Here is a 9,377-nt window from a genome sequence, read left to right on the forward strand (position 1 = left end):
CCTCTCTGGCTCCAGAGTGAGAATAAACTCTGCCTAAGCAATCCCTCCTTGTAACTAAACTTTCCTTTCCAGGCAGCACTCTTCTACACTATTGTTAACAACTCCATTTTTTTTATTCCATAGAGTCAGAGTGCTTCAGTACACAAACAGGTCCTTTGGCCCATCTAGTCTATGCTAAACTATTGTCTAGCTCTGTCAACCTGCACAGAGACCATAGACCTCTATAACCCTCCCATCCATGTACACATCCAAATCCCTCTTAAATCTTAAAATGAAACCAACATCTATCACTCCACCTCATGTTCTCAAGCATAAATTTTTACATTTCACCTTTAACCTAGACCTCTAATTCTAGTCTATTTAGATCACCATTTTGCACATCTCTATAAAATCTCCACTTGTTCTCCTGTGCTCCACAAAATTGTATCTGAACCTGTTCAACCTTTTCCTATAACTTAGGTCTCCAAGTCCCAGGAACAGCTTTGTATGTTTTCTCTGTATTCTTTCAATTTTATTGATATCTTTCCTGTAGGTGGGTGACCAAAGACACACACAATATCCTAAATTAAGACTTGACAGTATCTTAAACAATTTCAACAAAACATCCCAACTCTTGTACCTAATACTTTGATTTATGAAAGCCAAAATGCCAAAACTCTTTACAACCAGATTGACCTGTAATGCCACTTTCAAGAAATGATGGTTCTGTATTCCCAGATCAATTTATTCTGCTGCACTACTCTGCCCTCCTGTTCAAGTCCTACCCTGGTTTGTCCAGACAACATGCAGTACCTCATACTTGTCTACATTAAATCACATCTGCCATTTTTCTAGCTGGTCCAGGTCCCACTGCAAGTTTTGTTAGCCTTCCTCATTGTCCACTACACCCCCCACCCCCCCCCCCCCAATGTCATCTACAGATTTGCTGACCAATTTACCACATTATCATCCAGATCATTGATATAGATGATAATGGTCTAGGCACAGATCTCTATGGCACACTACTAATTGAAGACCTCCAATCAGACAGGCAATCTTCTACTACCACTCTGCTGTCTCCCATGAAGCCAATGACAAATCTAATTTGCTACTTCATCCTGAATGCCAAGTGTCTGAAACTTTGATCAGCCTCCCACATGGGACCATGTCAAAGACCACATAGACAACTTCCACTACCTTGCCTTCATCAACTTTCCTCAAAATGCTATTAGATTGGCTTTGTGCATGGTAGGTCATGTTTAACCATGGTGCCTATCCCTAATCTGTCCCTGTTTATCCAAGTACTTGTACATCCAGTCGTTTAGAATACCTTCCAAACACTTGCCCACTACTTGTATCTGGTTCACCAGCCTGGTTTATTCTTGTAGCCTTTCAATAGCAGCAGAATAATAGCTATCTTCCAGTCCTCCAGCCCCTCACCTGTGGCTAAGGAGATTCGAAATATCTCTGCCTGCACCCCTACAATTTTTGCATTAGCCTCCCACGGAATATGAGGGAACACTTTGGGATTTATCCATACTAATTAGTCTCAAGACAGCAAGCAACTCCCCTGTAATCTATATACTGTCCATGACTTCATTGCTGTTTTGTCTCACTTCTATAGACTGTCTCCAAGATGTATAAAAATTCCACTTACCTCCTCTGTCTTTCAGCTCCATGATCTTCAAATGGACCAATTTTGTCCCTTGCTATCCTTTTGCTCTTAATATATCTGTAGAAGCTCTTGGGATTCTCCTTTACCTAGTTTGCCAGAGTAACGTTGTGCCTCCTTTTAGCCCTCCTCTGTTCTCTTCCAAGGGTTCTCTTATATTTCTTGTACTTTTTAAATGGAGCCTCAATATCACTCAAAAAAGGTAACTGCAGATTAATGACAGCAGTTATCCAATATGTTGTCTTCAGCACCTTATCTGGTGGTTCTGTTGCCCTGAAATATTCTTTGGCTTTTGTACAATGGTTCCACTCTTCCTTTTCCTGTGGCTCTTCAATTCATGGTGTGTGTCCTATCTTAATTAATATTAAAGTGCTTCACCTCACACTTATCAGGATTTAATTCCAATAGCCATTGTTCTGTCATTTTACTGATTGATCCATATTATTCTGTAGTTGAAGATTGTCCTATTTTGTAACAATGCTAATGCTACCAATTTTTGAATTTACAGAATATATCTCCTGCATTCAGATCCGAATCATTAATTTACTGTATATAGCAATTATACTCTCAGCACAGATCCTTATTGTCAGCCACTGGTTACAGACTTTTAATAACAGAAAGCTACCCTCCTCTATCACCCTCTGTCTCCTTCTACTAAGCCATTTTTGGTTCCAGTTTTTCCTCATGTCCTTAATTGCCATGGGGTCCAAGCCTCCCACGTGGGACTTTGTAAAAAGCTTTACTGAAGGGTCATCTATATGTAAAGAGGGTTTCTTCTTTTTCTTTGTGATGCACCATCAATAACTCACGCTGAGACTTAGGAAGTGAGATATCGGCTTTTATTGACTGAAGAACAACACTACATCCTGGGAAAATGAGGGAGAGCAGCAGACCACAGTCGCCTTTATACAGGGGTCTGTGGGAGGAGCCACAGGAGCAGTCAGCAGGGTCTGTGGGAGGAGCCACAGGAGCAGTCAGACAGGTATATCTAGTTCACCACACTTTGTTACTGCGTATGTAAACAAAATGGCTTCTTTGTTTTGTTAAAAGTAGGAATGCTTCTTTGTTGCGACAGAGTGCTGGAAGCTTGTTTGGGTTAAAATTTACTGATAACGAGAATTGTATTCCTTTGTAAACCAATTGGGATTAATGTTGTTCTTTCTTCTGAGTCCATAAGCTATTGTTGGCGGGCTTTTGGGGAGTTCGGCGCGAGGGGGTGAGAGAGAGAGGACGTGATGCTGTAAACTGGGCGAGGAATGGACCCCAAGCGGGGGTCCAAGGCCGGGAGGTACCCTGAGGAGAGGAGACAACGATAGATGTGCTGGGTTGACCACTTCGGGTGGTCCTGAGCTGCAAGTCGAGGAGTTCGGAGGGGATCGAATGGTGGCCAGAAGACTTCAGTAATTGAGCTCCAATGGTTGTGCATGAAGTGGTTTGGACTTTGATAAGTTTGGCGCCTTTTCTTTATTTTCATTTCCTTCATGTATACAGTATCGTTATTAATTACTTATAACCATATAACCATATGACAATCACAACACGGAAACAGGCCATTCCGGCCCTCCTAGTCCGTGCCGAACTCTTAATCTCATCTAGTCCCACCTACCCGCACTCAGCCCATAACCCTCCACTCCTTTCCTGTCCATATACCTATCCAATTTTACCTTAACTGAACTGGCCTCTACTACTTCTACAGGAAGCTCATTCCACACAGCTATCACTCTCTGAGTAAAGAAATACCCCCTCGTGTTTCCCTTAAACTTTTGCCCCCTAACTCTCAAATCATGTCCTCTCGTTTGAATCTCCCCTACTCTCAATGGAAACAGCCTATTCACGTCAACTCTATCTATCCCTCTCAACATTTTAAATACCTCTATCAAGTCCTCCCTCAACCTTCTATGCTCCAAAGAATAAAGACCTAACTTGTTCAACCTTTCTCTGTAACTTAAGTGCTGAAACCCAGGTAACATCCTAGTAAATCGTCTCTGCACTCTCTCTAATTTATTGATATCTTTCCTATAATTCGGTGACCAGAACTGTACACAATATTCCAAATTTGGCCTTACCAATGCCTTGTACAATTTTAACATTACATCCCAACTTCTGTACTCAGTGCTCTGATTTATAAAGGTCAGCGTTCCAAAAGCCTTCTTCACCACCCTATCTACATGAGACTCCACCTTCAGGGAACTTTGCACTGTTATTCCTAGATCTCTCTGTTCCACTGCATTCCTCAATGCCCTACCATTTACCCTGTATGTTCTATTTGGATTATTCCTGCCAAAATGTAGAACCTCACACTTCTCAGCATTAAACTCCATCTGCCAACGTTCAGCCCATTCTTCTAACCGGCATAAATCTCCCTGCAAGCTTTGAAAACCCACCTCATTATCCACAACACCTCCTACCTTAGTATCATCAGCATACTTACTAATCCAATTTACCACCCCATCATCCGGATCATTTATGTATATTACAAACAACATTGGGCCCAAAACAGATCCCTGAGGCACCCCGCTAGTCACCGGCCTCCATCCCGATAAACAATTATCCACCACTACTCTCTGGCATCTCCCATCTAGCCACTGTTGAATCCATTTTATTACTCCAGCATTAATACCTAACGACTGAACCTTCTTAATTAACCTTCCATGTGGAACTTTGTCAAAGGCCTTGCTGAAGTCCATATAGACTACATCCACTGCCTTACCCTCGTCAACATTCCTCGTAACTACTTCAAAAAATTCAATAAGGTTTGTCAAACATGACCTTCCACGCACAAATCCATGCTGGCTACTCCTAATCAGATCCTGTCTATCCAGATAATTATAAATACTATCTCTAAGAATACTTTCCATTAATTTACCCACCACTGATGTCAAACTGACAGGTCTATAATTGCCAGGCTTACTTCTAGAACCCTTTTTAAACAATGGAACCACATGAGCAATACGCCAATCCTCCGGCACAATCCCCGTTTCTAATGACATCTGAAAGATCTCCGTCAGAGCTCCTGGTATCTCTACACAAACTTCCCTCAAGGTCCTGGGGAATATCCGGTCAGGACCCGAAGATTTATCCACTTTTAAATTTCTTAAAAGCGCCAGTACTTCCACCTCTTTAATTGTCATAGGTTCCATAACTTCCTTACTTGTTTCCCACACCTTACACCATTCAATATCCTTCTCCTTAGTGAATACCGAAGAGAAGAAATCGTTCAAAATCTCTCCCATCTCCCTCGGCTCCACACATAGCTGACCACCCTGATTCTCTAAGGGACCAATTTTATCCCTCACTATCCTCTTGCTTTTAATATAACTGTAGAAGCCTTTCGGATTTACTTCCACCTTATTTGCCAAACCAAACTCGTAACTTCTTTTAGCTTTTCTAATCTCTTTCTTAAGTTTCCTTTTACATTCTTTATATTCCTCGAGCAATTCCTTTACTCCATGCTGCCTATATCTATTGTAGACATCCCTCTTTTTTCGAACCAAGTTTCTAATATCCCTTGAGTTATACTTAGTTATAGTAATCTTTATAAACTGTAATTATTTAATCGCATATGGTGTCCTGTTGGTTCTTTGGCGAGGCGGGGACATCACACAGCATCCACACCAGCTGATCACCCAGTTTGGCGGGGCCGAAGGCTGCTCCCCCTAGACGAGAACAAGCTGAGCGAGCCTGAGGCGACCCAGGGGGTTACATATATAACATCAACTCACTTCCTCAATTTGTTCAAATTAGTCAGATTTCAGAATCAGATTTATTTACCACATGTACATTGAAACGCACAGTGAAATGTGTCAGTTATGTTAACAGCCAACACACCCAAGGATGTGTTGGGGACAGCTGCAAGTGTCACCACACATTCAGTGCCAACACAGAACACAACAAAACAGAACATACCAAGTGAAAAACCAACAACAACAAAACAACCTCACTCCCATCCATCCACCCACCTGTGCATAAACACAAACCTCTAACCACAGGACATGCCGTCTTTGGCCTCCAGCAAGCCGTGGATTTGCAGACATTGGACCTTGATTTCCCCAGTGGACTCAGAACAATTTGTAGGCTTGGGGCTCTGGCCATCAGGCCTAAAGTTCTGGACTTCCAATCAAACTTGGTACTTCAATCTGGACCTCTGATCTACCTTCGGACTTTGATCTGGATGTCTAATTGACCTTCGGCTTCGATCTTCGGTGTTGATCCAGGACTCGTAGATGATGACGAACAAAAACCCTTGATGAGAGCCTGAATTCCAGGCCTCCAGAGCCTGACTTGCTGATGGCAGGACCCTGAAAAATAGGCTTGAACTTTGGTCTCACTGATGATGGGACTCTCGATGTCTTCACCAGCCTGACATCCAACTATGCCCACTTTCTCTGATTCCATTACATCCCTATCCATTAACTCTAACACAGCCCCTAACTCCCTAAGTTTTAAGTTAGATATGGCCCTTGTGGCTAAAGGGATCAGGGGGTATGGAGAGAAAGCAGGTACAGGGTTCTGAGTTGGATGATCAGCCATGATCATATTGAATGGCAGTGCAGGCTCAAAGGGCCGAATGGCCTACTCCAGCACCTATTTTCTATGTTTCTATGTTTCCCCTCTCTGTCCCACAAACCTTCCCTACAAACTTAAAATAAAACTAAAAAACTAAATCCGAGCCACAACATCAATGGGGACTGCAGCTCCGCACCCAGCTTAAGGAAGTTCCTGTTCTTTGTCAGACATTGTGTTAAGGTTAATCCTGTCCCTCAATTTCATCTAGTAACTTCCCCACCTGTTGACTTAACAGCCTGTAATCGATATAGATCTACTTGAATAAAAGTACAACTATCTTTATCAGGGTTCAAGCATTATTTTCCTTTGCCTCTCACAGAAATTTAGATTTTCCGGGATGCTACCTGGAATGGGGTGTTTAGTAATGGGGTGAGATCAAACATGTTAGGTTTGTTTTTTTCCCTGGAGTGAAGGAGACCAAACAGCACCCTGATATAAATGTATAAAATAAAAAAGAGGCACAGAGAAGGTAGATAGTCAGATGGTAAAGGTATCAAAAAGGTTTAAGGTGGGGAAAAGAATTTTCTTTCTTTTTACAATATTTTTATTCAGAAAAAAAGATTTACAGAGTGCAACACGTAGATACATCTCAACATAACTTGTGTACATTCATATATTGTAATAAAATTGATCAAAATGTTATAGCATAACACATACCACTCTGTGATCAAAAATTTAAAGATAGGTCATACATCATAAAATAAATTTTTTATATATAAAAAAAGTCAACCCCCTACCAACTACCAAAGAAAAAAGCTGATGGATGACAATGGATAATTAGAAAAAAAAACATATTCACTTAAGAAGAGAAGATAAAAATATACATAAAAGTTTGTGCACTGTTAAACTTTATAAATTGGAAAAGTAATTTAGGAAAGGTCCCCAAATATCATAAAAAGATTGTTTCAAATTTAGGACTGAGCAGCGGATCTTTTCTAAATATAATATCACGTAGCCATTGAAGATGTGTAGGAGGGGTAGACTCCTTCCATTTAAGCAAGATTGCTCTTCTTGCTAAAAGAAAGGTAAAAACTAAAACCTGTAGGTTAGGAGTATTTAAAGTTATATCTTCATTTGCAATAATACCAATCAAGGCAGTAAGGGGATTTGGGTCAAATTGGACCCTAAAAAATTGAGAGAAGGTATGAAATACTTCCCGCCAAAACTTTTCAATTGTAGGGCAAAACCAAAACATATGAATTAAACAGGCATCAGCAGAGTTGCATTTATTACAAAGTGGCGAAACATTCGGGTAAAAACTGGAGAGCTTCTGTTTAGAAATGTAAGCTCTATGCACCACTTTAAATTGTAGAAGAGAATGACGAGCACAGAAAGATGATTTATTAACCCGTTTAAGAATTTTATTCCATCTATCATCAGAAATCTGACAATTTAGGTCATCCTCCCAAGCTATTTTTATTTTTTTAAAAAAGTCTTGTCTAGAATCAATCAACAAGTTATAGATACCGGTAATAGAACCATTAACAAAAGGTTTTAAATTTAAAAGATAGTCCAGTAAATTTTTATCAGGACCTATAGGAAAAGTAGCTAATTGGAAATGTAGAAAATCTCTAATTTGAAGGTATCTGTAAAAATGTGATTTTGGGAGTGCAAATTTATTTGACAATTGGTCAAATGAAGCAAGAGATCCTGAGATAAACAGGACCCAAAAACACTTAATACCTAATTCATCCCAATCTTTAAAGTCTTTATCAGTCATGGAAGGGATAAAAAAATAATTAAGGAGAATGGGAGATAATAATGAAAAATTCGCTAAACCAAAAAATTTTCTAAATTGAGACCAGATCCTTAAAGTTTGCTTAACAATTATGTTATCTGTTGTTTTATTTGCTGAAAAAGAAGAGTATGATCCAAGAAGAGAGACAATAAAGGAATTTTTTACAGAATTAACTTCTAAGGAGACCCATGATGGGCAATCTTTACGATAAATATAATAGGACCAGAAAGTAATATTCCTTATATTGGCAGCCCAATAGTAAAATCTAAAATTGGGTAGGGCTAGTCCACCCATCTCTTTATTTCTTTGTAAGTAAACTTTACTTAAACGAGCTTGTTTATTATTCCAAATATAAGAGGTTAAAATTGAATCTAAAGAATCAAAGTACAATAAAAATACTTAGGAATAAAAATAGGTAAGGCCTGAAAAAGATATAAAAATTTAGGAAGAATCTTCATTTTAATCGAATTAATTCGGCCAATTAGGGATAAAGAAAGAGGGGACCATTTAGAAAGCATCTTTTTCACATAATTCAATAAGGGGTTTAAGTTTTCTTTGAATAAATTCTTGAAGTTTTTAGTCATTGTTACACCTAAATATGTAAATTGACTTGTAACAACTTTGAACGGAAATTTGGCATTTGATGACATTAGGTCATTTAAAGGAAATTGCTCATTTTTATGTAGGTTCAGCTTATATCCTGAAAAAGAACTAAACTGGGAGATTAAAGAAAGAACCAAAGGTAAAGAAGTTTCAGTGTTAGAGATAAAAAGTAAAATATCATCAGCGTATAATGAAATTTTATGAGACATACCTTCCCTTAGTATACCAGAAATGTCCTTAGCTTCTCGAAGTGCTATTGCTACAGGTTCTATAGCTAAAGCAAAAAGTAAAGGACTAAGAGGACATCCTTGTCTAGTTCCCCGCTGTAATTTAAAGGGCCTAGAAATTTGGGAGTTAGTAATAACCTGAGCGGTAGGAGGCAAGTAGATTAATTTAACCCAACGAATAAAATTAGGCCCAAAATTAAACTTTTCTAAGGTCTTAAAAAGATAATTCCACTCAATCCTATCAAAGGCTTTTTCTGCATCTAAGGATAATATACACTCTGATATTTTTTTTGATGATGAATATATCACATTCAATAACTGATGTATATTAAAATGTGAATAACGATTTTTAATAAATCCTGTCTGGTCATGTGATATAATAGATGGTAGAATATTTTCAAGTCTTCAAACTAAGACTTTGGCTAAAATTTTTGCATCAACATTTAATAAAGAAATCGGTCTGTATGAAGAACATTCAGCTGGATTTTTATTTTTTTTTAAGAATAAGAGAAATAAAAGCTTCATAAAAAGATTGAGGGAGTTTACCTGATTTAAAGGACTCTGATAAAACAGAGGATAAATAAGGTGTAAG

This window comes from Hemitrygon akajei, chromosome 19, assembly GCF_048418815.1.
Source record: "Hemitrygon akajei chromosome 19, sHemAka1.3, whole genome shotgun sequence".
Classification (NCBI taxonomy): Eukaryota; Metazoa; Chordata; class Chondrichthyes; order Myliobatiformes; family Dasyatidae; genus Hemitrygon; species Hemitrygon akajei.